The 22457-nt window shown below is 39.2% G+C and overlaps 1 protein-coding gene across 1 annotated transcript in view; it reads left to right on the forward strand.

Moving 5' to 3' along the window:
• Nucleotides 1-22457, forward strand: part of Chst9 (carbohydrate sulfotransferase 9) — a 265911-nt gene that overhangs the window by 117276 nt on the left and 126178 nt on the right. Inside the window, exon 3 of the mRNA XM_057789030.1 lies at nucleotides 7742-7780. The gene's annotated coding sequence lies outside the window, so the exon portion shown is untranslated. The remainder of the gene's footprint in view (nucleotides 1-7741; nucleotides 7781-22457) is intronic.

A 22457-nucleotide genomic window follows, 5' to 3' on the forward strand; every position in this document is an offset into this window, starting at 1 on the left:
AGGTCTCACACATCCCAAGCTGTCCTTTCAGACTTTTTATGTTGCCAAGAAAGAACTTGACCTTGTAATTTTCCAGCCTGAGTTCCCAGGTTCTGGGATTGCAGAGGAGAGCCTCTCTGCCTGGATTTTGCATTGTTGAGGATGAAGCCCAGACCTTCATGTACACTAGGCAAGAACTCTGCCTACACATACATAACTACATCCCCAGACCTAGGTCATTTTTCAGCTGAAATATCAGAGCGAGAAAAATGAATGATGATTAGATAGTAAATAAATGTTGTCCATATGCACACCCTTAAATGTATATGCACGAGAGAGAGAGAGAGAGAGAGAGAGAGAGAGAGAGAGAGAGAGAGAGAGAGAGAGAGAAGACAGAGGAAATATAAAAAGACTTGCTGTGTTTTCTTCTCAGTGCTGCAGAGCTCCCCAGGAAGACACAGTTAAGATGGAAGTCAGTTATACAACCCCAAAGTCCACTTTCCTTCTCCTAAGCCTTGCTGTTTTCTGTTCCACTGCTAAACCATGCTGTTTCCTGCAGGAGGAGACTAAGGAAATCTTGAGCTTAGGAAATTTTCATACACTAACAGTCAACACAGAAATAATTTTGAAATATTTCAAAACACCGATAGACTGTTTTTAACTCTGATTCCCCAAATCCATGCTCTGAGGGTGAGTTTTCTTGTAAATACGGCAGTACAATGGTTAAGACAATGTGGGGCTCAAGGCTTTGGGCCTGGTTCTTATGAACCAGCTAGCATTTTAACCTACTCACACTGGCGATGAGTCTAGGCATCTGAAGTAAGTCATCTCATACCCCTTCCTCCCCAAACCCATGGGAGATAAGTGGGATTGAAATCCCCCTTCCTTTAACTTCTTCTGAATGCAGACATATACAAAGATAACAGATTCTACAAAAATATTGCCATTTTCTCATTATAGTCTTGGTGAAGCATAATTGCCATTCTAAGCACCAGGAATTAGCTTTTTATTATCTGGAGAGTATTAAAACCCCCCATACACACACACACACACACACACACCTTTTGTTAAAGAAGTAGCACGAACACAGTAATTTTCCTTGTCACAAGCCTATGCTTTTCTCATAGTGTATTTTGCCAAAGAAACATCGGACATAAATGAACATTCTCAGGTATCCTAGCAACCGGATGTGATTAATAATTCCTCTCAGAGCAGGGCAGATAAAATGCCTTAGAGTAAAGGCAAACTCCGAACTGGCTCCTGAGAAATTGGTCGCGCGGTGAGGGAAGGTTGATAAGATTCCATGACTGACTTTATTATACACAGATGGAAGCAGGTAGGAGAGAGAACACATTTTAGAGAGGAGAGTACATCTAAGCGTGAAATTACAGTGTATATGGGCACACTCTCCCCTAAATACATACATCTCTAGTGAACATATGTGTCCTTGTGTGTGCATATATGTGATCCACAAACACGTATGCAAATAATTTCCTTTTCCTCAGGAGTGGTGAGAGTCATGGAGTTGGGACTCTTAGTGACCCTATTTGTTATTGCTGACACACTCTGGAAGGGCTGGTTGTATGCCTGTGGCCCTACCAGATCACAACAAGCAACTGTGATTAAAAGGCATCTATATTGAAGCCCTGAATATATACTATAAATTGATGTGTAGTTGATGTTTCTCTGTGGAACAAGACAAACACAAAGGCTTTGAACAGCATCAAGGATCAATGTACATTAATAGTCATATTTCAAATTTTAAAATTTGAAAGGTGTGGTCAATGATGGCACACACCTTTAATCCCAGCATTGGGGATGCTGAGGCAGGCAGGCAGATCTCTGAGTTTGAGGTCATCCAGGTCCACAAGAGCTAGTTCCAGGATAGGCTCCAAACCTACAGAGAAACCTTGTCTCACCCCCCCACACACACCAAATTCAAATTTTATTGTTCAATTAAGTACATTTTCTCATATAAGAGAAAAGTTTCACCCTACAAATTCAATTTGTATGAGCTGATGATCCATTTTTATTCCTCACAGGTGGAAAACGACATCTCAGTTTACATAGAAAAAAGATGCAAAGCAGTCTGCTGCTTTTAAACCAGAATGTGATCAAATAAAGCCTAACTAGGACAGGATGCCTGCTCGTTATTCTAAAAGCCTCTCTGTTATTTTATCACCCACTTTTCTAATACAATAGTTTTCTAGGTTGTCAGTTATAATATAAATACCGGCTAAGAGCTATATTCTGATGGTGCGTTCGCTAAAGCTGAGCGGCACTAAAACCAGCTTCATGCTCTTTCATGTTTCTGGATGGGTGAGGCCTGCTGGAGCTCCTTGGATGCCAGTGCCATCCAAAGTGCCAGTGTTTAAGGCAGAGTTGGAGGACTCACTGTGTCTGAGCATCAGCCAAGCCCCGAGTTAGAGCCTGTGCTATTAATGAAGACTAGGGGTGCTTGAGAAAAGGGCCTCAGATGAATGACCTCATCCTCACAGGACTATTATGTGCACTGGGCTCCAAGGGTGAGCAAGACTCTGAAAGCAGGAATTGTAAGGCACAGCATTCCAGGAAATAGAAATGGCAAAATATGGAAGCTCTTGAGAGGAGGAAAGTAAAAGCCCGTATAGAGGAAGAGTGTAGAGACTCCGGAGAGAGAGGTGCTGGGGTGACTTAGGTTTGTGTTGGATGTCTGAGTAGGACCACCCACCAGGAGGCAATGGCTTTGGAGACTATAATAATCACCCGCTGGGGACTTGGGTTATGCTACAGCAGAAGCCACAGGCTGGGGTTTCCACTTGACTTGAAACCTAGGTAGACTTTGGGTCTGAGATGTAGATTGCAGACTAATTTCTTGCTTTGAAAACAGAAGTTGAGAAAATGCAAGATAAGATCATCCACTCAGCACAAGATAAAGAAACCAAAAAGACAGTCAGCAGGTTGTCTTCTTGCAAGCGTGCAAGCCTAGTTTCCCATGCTCAATATAATTTGTCTTATGTACTTTATCTTTGTAATTTTAAGAGCAGTGTATATGCAACTAAAATAGAATCTAATGGTTGTTTCCTATGGTAGATCTGCTAGTGGTCTTTTTTTTAATTGATTTTTATTGAGATCTACATTTTTCTCTGTTCTCCTCCCTACCTCTCCCCTCCCCTTAAACCCTCTCCCAAGGTCCCCATGCTCCCAATTTACTCAGGAGATCTTCTCTTTTTCTACTTTCCATGTAGATTAAATCCATGTATGCCTCTCTTAGTGTCCTCATTGTTGCCTAGGTTCTCTGGGATTGTGAATTTTAGCCTGGTTTTCTTTGATTTATGTTTAGAAGCCACTTATGAGTGAGTACATGTGATAATTGTCTACATGGGTCTGGGTCACCTCACTCAAAATGATGTTGTCTAGCTCTATCCATTTGCCTGCAAATTTCAAGATGTTGTTATTTTTTTCTGCTGTGTAGTACTCCATTGTGTAAATGTACCACATTTTCCTTATCCATTCAGTCAAGGGACATTTATGTTGTTTCCAGATTCTGGCTATGACAACCAATGCTGCTATGAACATAGTTGAACACATGTCCTTGTGGCACTGCTGAGCATCCTTTGGATATATACCCAAAAGTGATATTGCTGGGTCTTGAGGAAGGTTGTTTCCTAATTTTCTGAGAAATTGCCACACTGACATCCAAAGGGACTGCACCAGCTTACATTCCTACCAGCAATGCAGGAGAAGGTGTGCTAGAAAGAGCATGAGGCCAGTCAATCACATGTCAGTCAGAGGGGGAGAACAGCAAGTGGTGCCAGACAATAAAGCTTCAAAGCTCTCATCCCTACCCCCAACCCCTCCCACCATCCACTGGGGAGTGTTCAGATGAAGAAGCTCATAAATGACATTCCTCATTCAAATCAAATCATGGGCCCAGGATTCCCATGAACTTGCATCTAAGACAGGAGTCAGAACCAGAGGCATCTAAGTTCCTGACTCTGGCTAGTGACCATGTTGTTTGGGTCTCTGGGCTGCTAATGTCTACTGTTATGAGCTTTGATCCTCATTGGATGTTGACTTCTCTGTTCAATATCACATGGATTTTTCCATAGGACTGTGTGGTTATCCTCATACAAGTTTTCTGACTTCCTCCAGAGAAAGGGCATCAAGAAACAGACAGATAGAAACTGTAGGTTTTATACCCAGCCATGGAGGTCACACTCTACCATTTCAACAAAATCCTTTTTCTATAAGTTCAGTGGTGAGAGAGACTTCAAAGGAGCATGAGTGTTAAGAAGAGGGAAGAGATAGACCACTGAGGATGCTAATATTGCCTTAAACACATTCACTTTATATATAAAAGCCACTTATGAATGAGTACATATGATATTTGTCTTTCTGGGTCTGCGTTACCTCACGCAACAAGATGTTTTCTAACTCCATCCATTTTCCTGCAAATTTCAAGGTGTCATTTTTTTCTGCTGTGTAGTACTCCATTGTGTAGATATACCACATTTTCCTTATCCATTCTTCAGTTGAGGGCATTTAGGCTGTTTCCAGGTTCTGGCTATGACAAACAATGCTTCTATGAACATAGTTGAGCACATGTCCTTGTGGCATGATTGAGTATCCTTTGGGTATATACCAAAAGTGGTATTGCTGGGTCCTGAAGAATGTTGTTTCCTAATTTTCTGAGAAATCACCATACTGATATCCAAAGGGACTGTACCAGCTTGCATCTCACCAGCAGTGCAGAAGTGCCCAGCTTACAAATTACAATCCTAGAGAACCTAGACAACAACGAGGACCCTAAGAGACATACATGGATCTAATCTACATGGAAAGTAGAAAAAGATAAGATATCCTGAGTAAATTGGGAGCATGGGGACCTTGGGAGAGCTTTGAAGGGAAGTGGAAAGACAGTGAGGGGAACAGAAAAAAAAATGTAGAGCTAAATAAAATCAATAAAAAAGTCCATAAAAACACACTCACTTTGAACTTGGGATTTATTGAAATTCATTCTAGTAGAAGTAAAAGAATCTCCAAAGTCTTGCTATTTTACAAATATTGCTAAGTAAAGTTTTGCATAAAACATTTTAATAAGTGCTTGAAAATACTATACACTTGGGAGTACTAGATGCCTCATACTGTAGAAAACTTACAAAAGGTAACATACGCCCCACTTGGTAACAAATGAGGTCTTTAAGTGAACTGTTCATGCTATTTGTCTGTTTGAATCATTGAAACAAATTGCAACCAACAAATCTTCTGGAAATAGCCCAAATGAAAATAATTAATCAATGTGCCAATTAAAGGAATTCTCCAATTTAGACAGCTATAAGAGGGAAACTATATATTTACCGTCTTGTAGCAATTTTTAAAAGATATTATAAGGCCATGAAGAAGCGGTTGGATAACTTTTACAAGTAGGTTGGATGTGTTATATAACTTCGTGATAATGTTCCACAATGAAATGTTGCTAGGTAACAAGAAAGTGACAGCTGGAGGGATGGCTCTCAATTACCAAGCTAAGATGGTGCTTTCACCTCCTCTGTGGTGTCCTTTCACATCGTTATCCTGGGGCAAAGCTTAGCAGAGCCTAGAAGCTTGTAGAAGTGTCCCATAGATTCTCATTAGCCTCACTTGTATCAGCTAGAGCTATTGCCCCCATCAAACCCATGTATACGCTGCAGAGATTCAGGAGTGAGAAGCTTCACCCTCAGCTCCAGCTTCCTCGTTGCTCTACCCCGCTCTTCTGGTCCCTCTTTTGAAACTGCTGCCTCCCACACAGATAACCCGTGATCGTGAGTGAACTTGACAGCTTTGGATGCTTTTGGAACCCCTGCCCCAAATTTCCCGAAACTTTATTGTTTGTTCTCAATACAGCTTACCCTTGGTCTTTCAAGGAACTCTGTCACTTCTGCTTTCTCATGGTCCCATACACAACAGGTATGTAGTGCTAGGAATTCTTACTTGTTGGCTTCAGCCTACTTATTTGGATCATCTGCCTTAACATTTAACCCTAAACTCAGCCACCTGAGATGGACATGTCCCGCATCTACGATCTCAACCTTTGATCTCTGCTAAGCCTCCTATTCCCGTAACACTTCAAACTCAGTAAATCCACACAAAATTCCTCATTTTCCTACCCAGTCACTCCTGCAAGAGCATCGCCATATCCTGCAAGTCATCTTTGTAATCTTGGCCTTGCCACCTGCCTTGCAACTCACCCTTTATAAGCCCTTGGGCTCTATGAAAGGAGACAGAGACAGAGTCCCACATTGGAGCACCAGACTACAACCCCAACGTCCAAACCAGGAGCAGAAGGAGAGAGAATACGAGCAAGGAACTCAGGGCCATGAGGGGTGCACCCACATACTGAGACAATGGGGATGTTCTTTCGGGAACTCACCAAGGCCAGCTGGACTGGGTCTGAAAAAGCATGGGATAATACCGGACTCACTGAACATAGCAGACAATGAGGACTGCTGAGAAGTCAAGAACAATGGCACTGGGTTTTGATCCTACTGCACATACTGGCTTTGTGGGAGCATAGGCAGTTTGGATGCTCACCTTACTAGACCTGGAAGGAGGTGGGAGGTCCTTGGACTCCCCACAGGGCAGGGAACCCTGACTGCTCTTAGGGCTGATGAGAGAGGGGGAGTTGATTGGGGGAGGGATATGGGAGGCGGTGGCGGGGAAGAGACAGAAATCTTTAATAAATAAATAAATTAATTAAAAAAAAGAAATAAAAAAAAGAGCATGGCCATATCCTGCAAGTCATCTTTGTAACCTTGGCCTTGCAACTCACCTTTTATAAGCCCTTGGGCTCTATTTTGATACTCCATCTCCTCTGGCAGCCATTGCTTTCCATTCTCACAATTCACTATTTCATTACCTACAGGATAAATTCTGAATACTGGCATTAGAGGACATGTTCCTAAACAAGTTCAAAACATTTCCCCTGGATGAATTGCATGAGTACACTTAGCCTACTTTGTTTCTGTTTGGTCCATCACTGTCTCAACTGTCCCAAAATATGTGTACATCTAAATATCAAATCAAGCATCACCATCCCCATAGCTTCACAGGCATTCTCTCCCTTCTTGGCAAAATTGTTTGATTTTCTTGTGTCATTCAGCATCCTACATCCTACATCCTCTTATGTTAAATAATCTGTCCCATCTTTCAAGTATGTTGTTAGAGTTCATGGTTGGTCTTATTTTCTTCAACTTTTTCACCATAGTGTTTTAGATAAGAATTATTATTACCTTTTAAGTTTTTTGTTGGAAAAAATATTTTATCAATAGACTTACTCAATACTAGACTCTACATGCTACAATATCTACCTATCAGGCAAGTTATAACCACTGGTTTAATAGTGGCATTACTGTTATAGGGTAGCCAAGAATTTCCTAACTAGATTTCAGGACTGGTACTTATGCTTGGTATTCTAAACCTGGTAAAAATCCCATGACGAAGATGTCACGGGCCCTGGGTGGAACCTGCTATTGCTCTTTTTCGGGATGTTATCAAACTACTTTCTTGCTAAAAGAATTTTAAAGCCCAACAGAGTATTTCTAACATGCTTACAGCTTTATTTTTATGAGGTGATTTGAAAACTTTTTATCCTTGTCGTCTCTGAGCACTCATTACTCAAATAGCACAAGACATGGCTGAGAGATGGGGGTTCTGCTCTGACATCACTGTTAACTGAGTTTTCATCCTAGTTTAATTATTGAATTCTCATGACTTTGCATTGTATCTTCTCTTCTCTTTTCAGGGAGAATAGAAAGGAAAAGAGAACAAAAAGGAACATCAGGTAAGATGCCACTTACTTAGTTCTAGGTTCATTTTCTGCCTTTATTTCCATCTTTTAAAATGGGACTGTAACTTAGCACTTATTTTCACAAAAATTAATCATTTATGGTCCTTGACTTGATCAATATTAAATTAATTTAAAATAGGTTAATACACTTAGATTTTATTTTAACTTTTACATCAATCAATTATATCCTGGTCATTTTCATTCAAAAGAAAATGAGATGGAATAATAAATTTTTCATGATTACCTATCAAAAAGCAAGTCTTACTCCCAGCAATTTAGAAATATGGACATTGTCATAATTGTCAACCAGCTTATTTTCTCAAATGTCAATGAATCTTGGTTGTTTTTCTTAAAAATACTTCTATAAGTGATGTTTTTCAAGATTGTATTAAATATTTAACCAAGAAGAGCCTTTGTATTTGGAAGGAATTGTTAATGTGTTTCCAATGATTACAGAATATAAGCTCTTTATGTCCCTAGAGGTGGCTGTTACTTGAGTCAATGCAGTTGAATACATTATGGAGTCAATATTTCCTAACTAATACAAAATAAGCTTTTACATTTCCAAATTTTCTGTACTTAGATTTTGGTTTAAAATCTTGGAGGAAGACAAATTTCATTCACTAAGTAAGCATTCATGTTAAGACGTTGGGATCATGAAATCCAGAACTGCTAACAACCATGTAGGATGTTAATTTCACATATATATGTCTGTCCCTTCACAAATTTCAGTAGCTATATTTCTTATTCTTACAGTCATTGAAAGCTGCTAATATAAAGATATACCTTCTTCCCACTGTGTGCATGTGTGCATCTGCGTGTGCATGTGTGTGTGTGCATCTGTGTGTACACGTGTGTGTGTGTTTTCCAAGCAACTAGTATAGTCAATAGAAGACGGAGTCTATGTGCTCATCTGAAACTGAATGAACTACACAATTACACAATTGCTCATTTCTTCTTCACCTTTCTAATGTCAGCATCCATTTAGGATAAGGAGGTAACCAATTCACTTTCCCAGCTTATTGCATTTTCTTTTTCTGCCTCTTGACACACAATAATGAATACAAAAGTGTGTGTGTGTGTGCGTGTGTGTATTCAAGGGCACGCCTGGTCTCTCAGAGCTGTGATCACCTTTGATCTGGCCCTTGAGGGTAGGTTGTATGTGTTGTTTCTAATGTATGGAAGTGGTGCTGTAGGTACAGTTTTCTTCATGAAAGAAAGTATCAAAGTATTGAAACAGATTACTCCTTAGGTTCCTTCTATAATCACAGATTTAAAGTTCCATGTGATCAAGGTGACACACAAACTTAACAACAGGGGCTGGATAGAGCCTGGGCTTTAGTCCTGTCCTTTCTGTCACCACTGTTCTGACCAGACTTCACCAAGTGAAGAGCTATCCAGTTGAATGTGGTGTTCAACTTCTTAGTAAAATAGTCTCAATAAGTAGAAATCTGCAATTAGAGAATCTGGTTTGGTTTCCCGACCACCAAGACCTGAATAATCACACAAAATTATATTAATTACAACACTGTTTGGCCAACGGCTCAGGCATATTCCTAGCTAGCTCTTATATCTTAAATTAAGCCATTTCTATTCATCTGTGTACTGCTACAAGGCTGTGGCTTATCAGTAAGGTTCTGGCATCTTTGTACATTGCATCTGCCTGATTCTGCCTTCTTTCTCCCTGAATTCAGTACTTTTCCAGCATACCTATATACTGCCCTGACATAGGTCAAAGCAGCTTCTTCATAAACCAATGGTAGTACAACATATTCATAGCATACTGAGGGGAATCCCACATCTGAAATCAGTTTTAAAGTGAATACACCTTTGTGAGGGAAAGCCATCAGTAGGGTTCTGAGGAAATCCCTCTTACCATGTGGCTAAGTCCATGGAATAAAAGATCACTTTTTAGCCTAAAGGGATGGCTCAGTGGGTAAGAATATTTGTTCTGCAGGGATGAAGACCCAAGATAGAATCCCCAAACCAGGCATAGCTGTATGTGCCTGTAATCCCAGCATAGCAAGAAATGGCAGATGAGCAGGTAAATCCCTGGGGCTTACTGCCCCACCATCCTAGACAAAACAGATAGCTTTCAGTTCAGTGAGACCATGTCTCAAGACAATAAGACAGAAAAATGATGGAGGAAGACACCTGACAGCTTGCTCTTGTCTCTATATGCATAAACTCACATCTATACACCATGCACATGCTCACACACATACAGAGAGAATGAGAGAGACACACACAGAGAGAGAGAGAGAGACTGGGACAATGAGATAATGATTCAGTGGGTAAATGTGTTTACCACTAAACCTAGTGCCTGAGTTCAATCCCTAAGACCCAAAGGTAGAAAGAGAGAATTAGATTCCTGAAAATTGTCCACTGATCTTCACCATGCACTGCAGTATGCAATTTCTACACATACATAATCAAACAAGTATAATTTAAAATTTAATTGTGAGATCTATTTAGAGTTTGTCAGCATTCTGATTACAACTCAGCCTATGGTTTCATTTAGGATACTATTTTGTCTAAGCCAGGAATAAAACTCACAAGAACAATAAAAATTGGTATCATTCACTAACGTTTTTGAAAAAGCAATTCAAAGCATGTATGTCCCTTGACGCTAGCCTTGAAATCCCAGGACCTATTCATACAACATGGACACACACACACACACACACACACACAATGCTAAATTTGGCTATGGAGTGCTGTAAGAATACATGAACAAAATAAGAAGAGTACTTCATGAGGTTATTTATCTAGCTCTCCCTGATTTTTTTTCACTAATCCAGCTCTTTCACTGGGAACATGGAAAAAAATGGTCATTCCTATTTTATATAAAAAGTCTACAGAGTATAAAATACTTATATTTTAAAAACCTGCTTGTTTCAATGTTGTGTGTTTTTGATATTTAAAAGCAACATAAGCATAAAATACCAAGAAAAATCTTGGTGTCCAGAAGTTTCTCACGAATTGTAGTTCAGAAAAGGTAACAGCAGAGATTTGCTTCAGTGTAGATACGACTTCTGTTAAGTATATATCATTTTCAACTTCCCTACCTTTCAAATCCAGTCAACTATTAAGTAAAGACAGAGCTTGAGGACCAAAGAATGGAGCTATTGGAAGAGACAATGATTATAGTAAAACGAAGTTACAGGCTAATCATTGATTACATTAGATCATCTCTAAAGTTAGGCACAGTTTGTTCATTCATATCCTGTTTTAAAAGCTGCTTGAAGATAGGATAGTGTTGGGTTTTTCTCTGCCAAAAAGGTGAAATTTATTTTTGCAAATAGAGCAAACACTGGACTATGTGTTTTGCAAGCTCAGTCCCTCACTGCCAACTTTATACTTAGTCTTTGTGCTCCATGGAAATGTTCCAACAACAACACTTCTGATTTGAAACACTGGCACAAACTTAATACACAGCCATTCTGGATTTTTAAAATCAGGTAGATAAATTGTGGACAAAATCTTTCGTTTACATGTGAACAACAAGTTTTGTTTCCTGTATGTTATTTGACAAATGCAGATTTTCAGGCAGCTTCACCTTTGTGGTGACTCTTCTGTATGCCATCCTTGGTGTAACTCTCCTATATATATGCTATCCTTGGTGTGCCTCTACTGAATGCTATCCTTGATGTGACTTCTGCATGCTATCGTTGGCATGACATTCCTGTATAACATCCTTGGCATGATTTTCCTGTATGCTATCCTTGGTGCAACTCTCCTGTATGCCATCCTTGGTGCGACTCTACTATATGCCATCCTTGGTTTTGTAGAAATTGCTAAGATTTCTATACAATATCAAACGTTAAACCCTCAAGAACAAATATAAGGAATTTTAAAAACATAAAATTAAAAAACTAGTCCTAGGTTTATCAGTGACTGACACTGAGCCCTTAAAGCTGGCTGTACATATACTTTTGACTAAACTACCGATTTTAAATCCCATTTATGTTTGGATGTCAATATTTTGGAATTCGTTCCGTGTTTCATTCTCACTTTCACGAAAGTATCCTGGCATTGGCCTTAGTGGGAGTGTTTACACAAGGAAAGTTGACTAGTGCACTCTTGGGTCTAGGGCTGTGTGTATAAAAGCCTAGGTACTCCCAGCACTTAGCAAATCTGAGGAAGTCTGGGTAACTTAGAACTTGAAGCCAGATTTGTGAACCACGGCCAACCTAACCCAAGCTCCAAACTCTGACAGAATACATAAGTGGTCTGTTTTTTTCCCCTTCATATCCATTCCAAGTATCTAAGACTGATGCAAACAACACCCCAATGTTCATCTTTTTTCTAGCACTAAGCTATCAATTTTCTGCTTTGATTGCCCAGACGACCCATTCCTAGAATATTTACTTTGTTCAGACAACTTCCCTCATAAACCAGTTCTCTGAACTGCATTTATGCATCCTATTCTTTAAAAATAATCCTTTATCTGTGGGTTTATAGTTTGAGAACAGTATTTAGTGTTGAATGGAGTAAAGACTTACACTTGAACTGTTTGTTCAAAAAGTCCTGAAGTGTTTATTTTTAAACAAACTTCATTTTCCAGCGAGTCGAATTTATGATAGAGAATGAATAATGACGCAGCTGTGCAGCGTTATTTTGTAAATCCCTTAAATTTCATCACACAGCGTTGCATTTAAAGAGTGTATTTATGCAAATTGAACAAATATGAAATGATAAGTAGCTAATGTGGGAGAAATTGCCATGTCACGACACATAGCTGTCTATGAAAACATTTGTGAAGCCCACCCCCCAACACACACACACACGCACGCACACACACACGCACGCACACACGTCCTGTCCCTGGTTTGGATTGCTACTGTGGTGGGGAGGACAGAACTTATTTTCATTCCACTGAGATTTTCATTATGACTTGTTTAGATGGCAGAGGAAGAACGTCCTCAGCTACAACACAAGAGGTTTCCCCATGAAGCCATATGCCTCTTTGACTAACTGAGAGTGTTTTGTCTGCGTTGACTCTAAAGCACCACATATATATGATCCAAAATCAAGTTTCTTAATTTGTGCTAACCAAAATTACTTTGAGCTTCAATTTTAAATTAAATAGGCTGTTAAAAAATAAAGACCTCTAAGAAATTTCCATGTACAGTGGAATAGAGCTCAAAAAAAAAAAAAAAAGAAAGACTGTCATGCCAAGTCTGGTTCACACCTATCATCCCAGCAGCTGGGAAACTGAGGGAGGAAAAAATGCCAGTTGGAAGCAAACCTGGGCTACATAGCTAGATACTATTTTAATAAAACTAAAATAAAAATGAAAATAAGGCAAAGAAATACAAAAGGGACTTTAGGGGGCTAGACAATCTTATTAAGGAAGCAGGGAACCAACAGTTCTCAAGGAAATTGTGCTGGGCTCTTTAACTCGGATAAGGAAGCTGTATCAAAGTGCATCTTCTTTGGATCTGTATCTCAGTCAGTGCTTAGGGTGTGTGTGTGTGTGTGTGTGTGTGTGTGATAATGAATAAGAGTGCATAATACACCCCTTCTGGAAGGAACTGGCGAGGAGCATTCAAGGTAAACATGAATTTAGGTTAGTTAGAAGTGCTATTAACACAAAGACTGAAAACTGCTCACAGAATAAAACACCCACAATTCTTTGGCTTCCTCTACAAACCAGTCTTAAGTTATAACAGATAACCAATTTTCCCACAGGGATAAAAATGAGACTGTGTTTCTAAGCAAGAAACAGATGCCTGGCATTTTTAAAAATAAAAATTACAAACATTTTAATCAACAGTAAATGATATATTTGTATAATGCATAGTTTAAAATCCTTTAAAGTGAATGTGCGCCATTGGAGCTGAGCGGTGAGAGAGAAATCAATCACACAAATTGTTCTGTTATGTCACAAAGAGTCCCCAGGTAACAGGATTTGCAGAACAGCTGAGAAGCCAGAAGGCTCTCTGGAGACATAAACACATGAAGCTTGCTCACCCCTGAAGAGGGGTTATGACTTAAGGGACAGCTGGGAAAATACTAAATAGGTTTAGCCTTATCGTGAGAGAAATGAGAGACTCTAGGGTAGATGTGCCTATCGCATAGGCAGATCCATGTTTAAGGGGTTCTTATAAGGCTCTAGACGGGTGGCATCCATCATGGGGACAGATCACATTAACAGTCACTAAGTGGTACCCTATTTCTTGTTCTCTTATTGGTGATTATTGTCCACCTTCTGTTAGAATCACTGATGTGAGAGGATGATTTAGGCCATGCCCCTGCCTTTCTTGGAACATTTTTTGTTGTTGTTGTTTATGTCCAGTGCTGTATATCCCTTGCTCAATCACATTTGCATATTCACATAGCTCTACCATGACATAGCTATAAGCGTGACTGTAAATCTCTAATGCAATCCTTACAATATAAAGCCTACCTCCACTTTTCAATACTTCCCCTTAAGAAGTATTCCCAAAAAGCAATTTCCCCAGTTCTTTTTTTAAAAAAATTCACCTTTAAATCCCACTGATAAACAAAGAATGCATTAAACTCAAGTTAGACATCATGAAATGATTTTTTTCTTCTTGTTGTCATTTGTTATTTTCCTACCTAATGCCCTAACTATTCTATAATCTCCGTCCAGGAAAGGCAGATTAGCAAATACAAATTACATTAAATCTAATATTTAGTTGACACTCATGTTCCATAGAAATGGACTAAACCTCACTGCACCAATATAAATATTTTGTCTGTAACATTTTAAATATTTATTTACATTTAAACTTATCATAAAGTACACAAACAAAAAGTTTATTATCGAAACTGTAACATTAAATAGGTGGGATCATTAAATTCATTTAAATTGTGCTACCATCACTACCATCTATCTGTCTGCAGAACCGTCCACACCTGAAACTTTGCTTGCTCAAGAATAACTCCTCATTCTCCTCTCTGCCTGCTCCAAGAAAATACCACTCCTATTCTCTTTATGCATGTGTGAAGTGTGTGTGAGTGCATTGTGTGACTGTGTTGGTGTATCTGTGTGTATGTGAGTGCATGTGCGAATGTGAGTGTCCATAATTATGAATGTGTGAGAGTGTTTATGTATGAGTTTCGATGTGCTGTGTGAAAGTGTGTGTGTGTGTGAGTGTCCTGTATGTGTGCTTGTGTGTGCATATGTAAGTGTCCTTGTGTGTTTGTGTGTGTCTGTGAGTATGTGTGTGAGTGCATGTGTGTGTGTGTTGTCTTCGCATGCCTTTGCAGTTGTGAGTGCTTACAAACATGTGTGCAGAAAATGCCAGGTGTCTTTTTTAACCTCTACCTTGCTCGTCAGAGGGAAGTTCTCTAATTGAAGCCTGCTGTGCTAGGTTCCCTGGCTGGCAGTGAGATTACAGGATTCATCCATCTCTGCCCCTTATCCATGGGGTGGTAGTCACTCCCAGTTTGTAAGGTCCTCTTGCTTTCACAACCAATGCTTTCATCCACTAAACATCTGCTCATTCTACTTTCTTTTTCTAAAAATTTGACTACTTTGAGTACTTCATATCAATTGAACTAAATAAAATTTGAGGGAGGAATATGTATTTGTTTTACTCTGTTAAAAAAATATGCTTGTATAGTAGGAAGGGAGAGATGTCTCAGTGGGTAGTAGAGTGGAGAGATGTCTCAGTGGGTAGTAGGATGGAGAGATGTTTCAGTGGGTAGTAGGATGGAGAGATGTTTCAGTGGGTGGTAGGATGGAGAGATGTCTCAGTGGGTACTAGGGATGGAGAGATATCTCAGTGGGTACTAGGGATGGAGAGATGTTTCATTGTGTACTAGGGATGGAGAGATGTCTCAGTGGGTACTAGGGATGGAGAGATATCTCAGTGGGTACTATGGATGGAGACATGTCTCCATGGGTAGTAGGGTGGAGAGATGTTCCTGAATTTCCCAGCACCCAGACAATGGGTCACAACCATCTAAAATTAGACAATTCCATCTTCTGGTGTACAGACATCCACGTAAACAGAGAACTCATACACAAGAAATCCATAAACAAATCTCTAAAAAAAGAATGAAGAATATATATTAAAATGTAACAAGTGTAAAATTATCTATTTTATTATGACATTTTTATGCATGTATGTAAGACTTCGTCTGTGTTTTTGTGATTGGCCTATTTTATAATGCCTTAAAGTATTATCCATCAGAGTTTTCTGCCTTCTGAAGGTTAAATAATATTTACTGTACCTACATACTGCATTTTATTTATCCACATATAGAACACTGAGCTTTTGACTTTGGTGAATAAGCTGCTGTGAGCATGGATGTATAAATGTCCTTCCATGTTCGTGTTTTCAGGTTAGTATTATATACACCAAACATCTCTAGCTAGTATCACATTGTACAAGATTCAACCTTAGGATTTAAGGCATGATGGTTAATCTTCATTGTCTGCTTTACTGCTTTTGGACTTGCCTAAGAGGCACACTTATGGTATGACTTCGAGGAAATGTCTTGAGAAGTTCGATTGAAGTGGGAAGACCCATAATAAGTCTGAGTGTCAATCAGTCATGGATTAAAGACCTGGACTTAATAAAAAGATAGATAGGAAGAAGTCAGCTTGTGGTCACCATTCTTCCTAACTAAGGTTGAAGTGTTATCAGCTACCTTACACTCCAACCAGCATGCCTTCCCAAAATTAAGGCACATATTGCCTCAATCATGAGCCACAATAAACTATTCCTTGTTTAAATTTCCCACTTTACCTAAAGTTTTTCAGTATAACAAGGAAAGTAACTAATACAAAGGTTGTTACCAAAAATGCACTGTTTGATGGAGGAGGGTCATTGTTACTTTCTTCAAATATCTGACCATGTGCTTCAGAGGTCTTTAAAACTGGTTTGTAGAAGAAATGTGAAAAAGTTTAAAGATGTGAACTGGAAAAGCCCTAGAATTCTATAAACAAAACTTAGTGGATTTTTCATTCAGGAGTTCAGAGGACCAGAAATGCAAGACAAACGTACACAGTGGAGGCCAGGGCCCGTGTGATTTCAGAAGGGACTATGGACTTTGCTGGGAAGTAGGCTACAAACCATTCATGTTATATTCAGCCAATAACTCCCTCTGCATTCTTCCAGTGTCCCGAAATTGTTAATGGAGCTAAACTCAAAAGTACAAGACTACATTACTTGGAAGAGGAAATTTCAGTACAGAATAGCATACAGTCTATGGGATGGCTACTGCTCATTACTCTTTTTTTTTTTTTTTTTGTATTAATCAAGTCACTGCCTGGCCCATTATCTCTATCCTTTTATTAGCTAACTCTTACATATTAGTTTACTCAATGTCCATTAATTTGTGTATCACCATGTGGCTGTGGCTTACTGGCAAGATTCTGACTGGCATCCGTTTGAGGTGGAGGATACATAGGGCTTCTCTCACTCTGCCCTTCTTCCCAGCATTCAGTTCTGTTTTCTCTGCCTACCTAAGTTCCACCCTATCAACTAGGCCAAGGCAGTTTCTTTATTCATTAACCAATGAAAGCAACACACAAAGAGAAGGAACTCCTACACCATTTCCCCTTTTCTGTTTAAACAAAAAGGAAGGCTTTAACTTTAACATAGTAAAATTACGAGAGTGAGCACGAGCAAGGAACTCAGGACGGCGAGGGGTGCAACCACACACTGAGGCAATGGGGATGTTCTATCGGGAACTCACCAAGGCCAGCTGGCCGGGGACTGAAAAAGCATGGGACAAAACCGGTCTCGCTGAACATAATGGACAATGAGGACTACTGAGAACTGAAGAACAATGGCAATGGGTTCTTGATCCTATTGCATGTAATGGCTTTGTGGGAGCCCAGGTAGTTTGGATGCTCACCTTAATAGACCTGGATGGAGGTGGGTGGTCCTTGGACCTCCCACAGGGCAGAGAAACCTGCTTGCTCTTTGGGCTGAGGAGGAAGGAAGACTTGATTGGGGGAGGGGGAGGGAATGGGAGGTGGTGGCGGGGAAGAGGCAGAAATCTTTAATAATTAAATTAATTAATTAATAAAAAAATCAGCAAGAAAAAAAAATGATTCTCACATAAAAAAAAAAAGTCCAAAAAAGGAAAAAAATAAAACAAAATCCCTAAAACTAAAAAAAAAAAAAAAAAAAAAAAAAGAAAACAGTTATCAAGCAAGAATTACAGTTACAATATTTATATCTACTTTATCTTTTATCATAACTAAGGAAAACTATAAACTATAATTCTCCATCAAAGACTTCAAAAGTATAAAATATTACCTATGTAAACTGGAAGTGCATTATAAACAACTTCCAAAACTTTAGAAGTGACAGAGACATCTTGCTGCCTGGACGGTTACCCAAAGTTCTTGTATACCATTGGGGTATCCATCTTCAGCCTACAGGCCCATAGTCTCTAGCAGACTTTTTCACAAAGCAGGAGATTTCAAAGACAGTTCAGTCACATTCTTATGTATCCTGCAGAATGTCTTGCAGACTCTTTCATGAAGCAGGAACCCCAAAGGATCATCTCACCTTTATGTAAATTCAGCAGTCATTGTTCTGTGGGTTCCACATGTCCAGTTCATCAGTACAGGCAAGAGCAGTTTCTTGCCCAAATGGCTAGCCAACTCCATAAAGAGCCTCTTTGATGCCCATCTTCCTCTTGAAGTAGCTTGGTGCTGCCAGTAGCAGATGTGTCTCATTGTCATAAAAAGTCCTAAGTTATTAAAACATTTTAAATGTCATATTCTGAAGGTCTCTGAAAGATTTGAAGAATACCTATCTAACTGAAATATATCTCTATATATCTAGAAAATCGAATTAACATGACTACAAGCTTAACTATTATAGATGATTTTCTATTAACCTATATTTCTTAATTATACATTACATTTTTTAAATGAGCTACACAAACACAATACCTCAATCAAGGACAGAAATATACATAGAACAAAATTGACCTTAAATTTACATCAATAAACCAAGATCCATACCAATGTAAATTATTCATATCTATATCATATCCCCCTTTAAATGTAAAAGAACATTTATAAATAATATTTGGGAATATGGGGACAGTTTTTTTATCTCCAAACTGCTTTGTCCAGGTTTACAGTAAAAGAGAGCAGATGGTGGAGTGGAAAGGTGTTGAAGGAGCTGCGGACTGCATTCCTGCTGCCCGCGTATTTAGTAATCTTACCGGGAAAGATTCTAGCCTACGTCCATCTTGGGCCGGAGCTTCATCGTGTCTGCCCTGGAGAGGAGCAGCATGGCGTCTGGCTCACTTTCCTTCTTCCCAGCATTCTGTTCTGTTTACTCCACCCACCTATGTTCTAACCTATGAGGCCAAGCAGTTTCTTTATTAATTAACCAATGAAATCAACAAATTGATATATGACACTCTCACATCAGAAAGGTATGAAAAACCCACATTTAGATTTGGATGAGAGTATGGGGAAGGTTGAATATACAGGGATGTGTTTGGAGAAACAGCTGTAATTATTAAAGATGTTGTGTCCTGAGGATAAAATATCACCCACCCAAGACTCCAACTTTTGAAAATGCAAATTCACTTGAAAGGAGACCGCCTAGGATAAGACTAACACCAAACGGTTCTCAGCTGCAGAACAACATCCTTGGAATTGCTCTGCCAGATTCAAACACTGAGGCACACAGAAGTCGCTAACCCCATAGTAAAATAAGAGATTACATTTTGACTTGGCAACAGAAATGTCAACATCACCCACATGATACTCATTTTGCAACAATGAAATATACAAGAGTGAGAGGTCCCGGAGACCTGCACCAATGTCCTAGAAAGTCTTTGAAGCCACGTAATGTGTGATAAGTATTGACTCCCTGTGAGCAGGCTCTGAGATGCCACACTGTGTGGTGGTAGTGAAGAGTAATTCACAGTAGAAACCTCAACATACTGGAAAACTTAGGATCAAGAAGCATCAGAAGAAATCTGCAGCCCATAGTAGAACCAACCCAAAATAGAGGCTATGTGAGGTTTGCTAAGTAGACCTGGAAAGGTGGGGATACTCAAAGGCTTTTGGAGCCCAGATGATGTCACCAAAGGCTCCAGATGATGGGCATGGAGCCTTGGGATTTGGTATTTGCCCTGATGGGTTTTGGTTTTGTTTTGGCTTAAACTTTTATTGCTATTTCGCCTAATTCTTTTTTAGAGTGGAAATGTTTATTTCATGCCATAATAGATTGGAAGTGTGCAACTTACTTTTCTGTTTCTTGTTATAGTGGCCTGCACAATTAAGATGCGATGTTTTATGTTGGCCTTCTAAACAGTTATAGAAATTGTTTTAAAAATAACATGGACACTTTCAAAATTAGAATGAAAGCATTTTGTACTATGAGATGACCATGATGCTAAAAGCCCATGGTGGGGCAGAATATTATGATTTAAAGTGATATATTTGGGTATCAACTTAACAAGGGGTGGACTTGTCAACTTGATTAGTTTCAGAATCACCTAGGAGGCACAGCTCTGAATATGTTTTGAGGTAATTTCCAGAAAGTTTAGCTGTTCAGGGAAAGTCTACCTTGAAAACAAATAGTACCATTCAACAGGCTGAAGGCCCAGAATTAATGAGAAAGGGAGAAAAGGAAACCAAATGAGCACCTGTGCTTGTCTTTCTCTGCTTTCTAGCTGTGACCGCAATGTGACCATCTGCCTCACTCTCCCTTTGCTGTACCTTTCCTCGTGATGGGATGGAGCCCCTCAAACCACGAGTTAAGTTAAACCTCCTTCATTAGCTTGCTTTCATAGGTCATTCATCACTATTACTAAAAATTCTACATGTAGCCCCAAATTTATAAAAATCCTCAAATTTTGCGATTACTTGCTGACTTATTTTTTTCTATTGCTGCTGTTACTGTTTCTATCTCCCTCTCACTTCCTTCTAGACCAGTAATATCTACCATAAATATAGAAACCATTCAAGCACACTTAAATGGTTGAGTAGCTCCACCCCCCAAAAAAAAGTGTTTTTTAAAGGTTTAATTAATTTAATAGCATACTATTTGAGTTTGGATATTATTATATTACCCTTATAACCTATAATCAAGATAGATAGAACAGGTACCATAAACATGTTTACTATAATAATATAATATAGACTATCTAATGAGACAGTTAAGATCTATGATGTGACAAGACAATACAGTTATAGTTGATGAGAAAATATTTTATATTGCTTTGGGTTTTTAGTTGAAATTAGAATTAATATAGCCTTGGTTTCTAAGCTTCGCTGGTCTTGTGTCGGTGCTGTTTTGGCACGTGCAGCTAGTCATTTACTGTAACCTATTACTTGGCTTCAAATGCTTCCTGGGACAATGGTGCAAGTCTTCCAATGACCCCTTACTTACAGTTTTCATGGTTTCCAAACAGGCGCCCTGTGGTTGACTTTGACAGTTTCTGCTGCCAGTCAAGGTGTGATGCTTTTCTTCACCATTCACTAGAGTGGCTTCTGTGGGCATTGGGGGATGGATCTGTTAAAATCCCTAGAAATTTTTTCATTTGGGGACCCTTTCAGAACCTCTCCAAAGTAACACCACTGCTGGACATGGTTCTGAACAGTGTGGCTCTGGGCTGCTATCTCTGTGGAGGCAGAGACTAGGTTCTCAGTCACCATCGTGGCCTCTTAAAACATAAGAAGAGGTTTGAACTGAATTTACTCAGGAAATACCTACTCAGTGTTCCCCGTCTGCCTTGCTGGGTGACCCTGTCAAGTAGCTTCCTTGGTCCAGAATGTCTTTCCACAGAGTGGATTCTTAGAGTCTGTTTGTTTGGTTTCCAAGTTCTTTGAGGAACCACTGGTTCATCAATAGCAGAAGTAAGTGGCTCAGAAAATCATTCTGTGAGCTTCCTAAGAAAAGATAACCCTAAAACTGGTAGGATGAAATTACAAAGACAGATAACGTGATATCCACACAAAGAACATCATACATGAGGAGGATAGCAATACTTTACCCAGATGCACTTTACAAGAGTTAAGAGATTTTCAATAACCTACTCTAACGCCACAAGTCTATAAGTTACAAAGCAAACTGTGTTCATTTAAATGAGACATCCAAGATTATATTGAAAAAGTGTTTCAGTTAATCATTCACTTATTATAGAACCGGCAATAGAAATATTATTTACAAATGCAAATGAAGGACAAATACCAAAACTATATATGGTGTGAAAAAGAATTTTTGAAAAACATTTAATATATATGATTTGATTTGACTGTTCAGATGAAGTGAGGGCTGAATGTTACTTTCTGAAATTTTCTTTCATATCCATGATGGATCAGTGTTGTTTGCCTGTGGATGAGTCTGCTTGCTCTAAGAGACATTGAATGTGATCTTTTCAGCACAATAAAAATATCTGCACTTCATAGATCATTCTGACTTTATTGCACTTGTTGACCTGTGGTATCCTCTTATTGTTAAGATTATGAATGTCAGGGTTGCAGAGATGCTCAGCAGTTAAAGTCAAAAGCACATTCTTTTCCTGAAGAGGAGCTGAGTTAGGTTCCCAGTAACTTCACTCCAGGAGCATCTGGTGTCTCTAGACCCCAGGTACTCAGACTCACAAGCACATATCCACATGTAGACACACACACATGCATGTAATTGAAAATAATAAAAATGGGGCAGGACAGATTGCTCAACCATTGGAGCACCTACTTCTCTTG

This window comes from Chionomys nivalis, chromosome 14, assembly GCF_950005125.1.
Source record: "Chionomys nivalis chromosome 14, mChiNiv1.1, whole genome shotgun sequence".
Lineage (NCBI taxonomy): Eukaryota > Metazoa > Chordata > Mammalia > Rodentia > Cricetidae > Chionomys > Chionomys nivalis.